Below are 3,602 nucleotides of genomic sequence, written 5' to 3'. Positions count from 1 at the left end.
GATTGAAGATAAGAATAATATAATTATCACATTCCTATCATGATATATTTATTATATCATCAAAGATGTTTTTTTTTCATCATCAAATATTTAATATTTATCCATGATAAATGTCTCTTATGTATCCATGAGTAAACGCCCCTTATGTGTTCACATATTTAATAAAATCAACCAAAATAACATTGTGAGCCAAGGAAAACAAGTCTTACATTTAATATGTATCCATGATAAATGCCCATTATGTATTCACACATTTAATAAAATCAACCAAAATAACATTATGAGCAACAAAATCACAAAGACAAAGTTTTGCGACTTTGCACTTTTACATGCATCACTTGCCAATAAAGTTTTTTCTACTTCAAAAAAACTCATGTACATGCTAAACCCCATCATAAAGCTTCACAATGAAGTGGATTCACTACTACACACGGATCCTATTGCGACATTTAAGTACCGACATCTAGCGTGTGTGGGGTGCTAATCATCGGTATGGGAAGCGTGTCCTGTAAAGCGTTGCTATATAGCAACTTTAGGCAAATGTCGCTATATAGCGATGATTTCTAAAGTCGCTATATAGCGACATTTATCATAATTGTAAGTGTCGCTATATAGTGACACTGAGATACTTTTTTATAGCGACGTTTTACAGAGAGCTTTTTTACTCATATAGGCCTTAAAAGTTAGTTTTTTCCAATGACAAAATTTTTTAAATTTTCATACATGTTTGATCTTTTGAGAGAATAAAAGTATGAGAATATGTACATCAAGCCTTTGAAGCTCATATATTCATGTCCAAGTTTGAGATGAAAAAAATCAATGAAGAGCATTTACATCAACTGTTTCATCTTGAGCCAAGTCTAACGCGCCAAACAAGTCTATCTCTAACTCTATACCGAGTTGATCTCCTATATCATCATCGTACTCTAGCATCGTACGTTCACCTAAAAGTACTTGATCATCTTCTTCAATAAAGGGTGGTGATTCTTGATGATCGTTGTCTTCTTCCTCAATATCATGATCTCCATCTTCCTCCTATGCGATGTCATTATGCGCATCTTCCTCTTGGCTCATATTGTGATCTTCATCTTCTTCACTAGATTCATCGGGATCAATTGGATCCGGCATTGGTAGTGGCATCTCCATATCCACATCTCTATCTTCAAAATTTTGCTTACTTCGTGGTGCAACTTGGATCACATACCACCATCTTGGATCGGAATGATCCGAATGAAAAACCACCTATATTGAAGATGGGTGCCAAACGTCGTCAATTATATATATGAAATTATGCTTAAGTACATGTATCAATGGATCTTTAAAAATGAAAGCTTCGATTAATTAAATAATTAGTATGCACCTGCTCATAGTGCTCGGGAAGAACAAAAGTATCACTTTCATCGGTCCAATGTTTGGTGGAGTCTATTGCAAAGAAACCGCTACTATCTTTTCTCACTGTCGCATGGGGACCATTGTAAATAGTTCTAAACCATTTTACATCAAGAATGAAAATACTAAATCGTCTGAAATCAACTTCATAGATTTCGCGTATGGTTCCACAATAATCCAACTGTGAGGAGAGAAGATTGGTATCTGAAGCACTTGCTCGGCTATCTTGTGTGAAGTTAGCCATGACTCCACAATCATACGTGACTCTCTTTGAATCGATGTGTTCCACGTGAAAATTTTGTCCATATGACCATAATGCACTGTACTTTTTGTATTGTAAAAGAGCATCATTAAAACAATGAAGATGCATCTATTTTATAGCGTATATTGCCACAAATAATTACTAAATTACGTCAAGAGGTAAGAAACTTACATGCATCATACATCCAGATGATAACTCTCACTTGTGCTCGTTTATTGTCTCTCCATCACGTTCGGCTTTAGGTAGAGCCAGTTGTAGCCAATCAAGTGACATGTGAGTGGGGAGAAGAGCCGAATCCCGTGGATATGGTTGCAATCGCCTATACATTACTCTGAATCTTGTCCTTGCATTTATTCTTTTTGCTTTGGCCACTTCATATCTCTCAATCCACTTCTACATCTCAGAACGATTGAGAATACAAAACTTATTGAATTTCTTCATTTGCTCTTTGCTCATCTTTCTTTCAATCCCTTTTCCTTGGGGAACCTCACCAACGATGCGATCATCATCCTTGTTATGCCAAGCTTGCGGCATATCGGGATCCGTGGATGCAAGAAACTCTGTGATATATACTAATGACTCTTACACAAGCCATCCCTTTGCCATGCTTACTTCTGGTCTTGCTCTTTGTCTTACAAATCCCTTCAAAGTTTTCGTAAACCGCTCGAGAAAAAACATCCATCGACTATGAACAGTACCTCTAATAGCCATCTCATCAACTATGTGCACAAGCAAGTGGACTTGAGTTGTCATAATGCTCGAGGGAAAGTGCTTCTCAAGCAAGCATACGGCTTTGATGGATTCCACCCTAGCCTTCTCGATGCTCGATATGGAGATCTCTTTTTGAGATATCCACCTATTTCACATGCCCATGTAAGATATTTTCATAAATAGTCTACAGATTATTCAGCTTAAATTGAAAAAAATGCAATCAATGCGATTTGATAGTAAGCATACCTCACAATACCACTGATCTTGAATATAGCATTTCTAACATCTTCTTGTAAGCACCCTTTTATTGTAATTGGGAGGATGAACTATCAAAGCAACAAAGAAGTCATGTCAACAATATAACACAATCATAATTACGCTAATGCATCACGATTATCGGTACTAATTCTACAGCTTAGAATACCTATACCACCTTGTGCCAATCATAGGACTTCAGCCCATTAAGCTTATTGTCCTTTGAAAATGCTCCTTTCAAGCAAGGCATGTACCTTGTCGGTGTTTGAAAAGAGGCAATGTCCGACTTGAGTGCTGCCTCCTCCCTTATAGAGAGGATCCACGTTGCTTTTGGGAGGACAACTTTTCCCAAAGCATGCACTTGGGGCCACAAATGAGACATCCTATTCATAGCACATAAATCTTCTCACACTCCTCTTGAGTCTTTGGAACCAACCAAGTGTGCCCAAATAGTAGGCCCCACATTCTTGAAGATATGCATGGGATCCAAGAGATGATTGATTTGTAACTGACCCCAATAAGAAAGCTCGTGAAAGATCGATAGCCTCTTCATACTAGGAGGATGTTCCTCTCCATTTGCCCTCCAAGCTTGAATCCAGTCACTTGCCTTCAAATATGATGGTGGTGGATCAAGTTGACCTCCACGTGCGAGATGGTCCAGTGGAAGGTATCAAGCATGACCTTCATAAACATTTTTCCTCATATGTTTGGAGTATCATGCAAGCAATTTCAAACCCAGTCCACAAACAGGACAAGCATGGTACCCACTTGTAACAAGTCTTGCACGCGTGCATGAATGTGTTAGTATAAGACATGCATGCGAAAGAGAGTCATAAAAGCATAATCCTATATTATACTTGTAGAGACACAACCACGTACCTGCGCACTCTCCATATCCTGGGTAGTCATGCATGGTCCACATCAAGATATCCTGGACCAAAATATCATTGGTATGTCTAGGAGCTCTGGAAATATCAAAGACCCG

This window comes from Dipteris shenzhenensis, chromosome 18 (genome assembly GCF_047967505.1).
Source record: "Dipteris shenzhenensis isolate YYH24624 ecotype China chromosome 18, Dip_SZ_1.0, whole genome shotgun sequence".
In the NCBI taxonomy this organism is placed as follows: Eukaryota; Viridiplantae; Streptophyta; class Polypodiopsida; order Gleicheniales; family Dipteridaceae; genus Dipteris; species Dipteris shenzhenensis.
Note: the sequence above shows the minus strand (reverse complement) of the source record.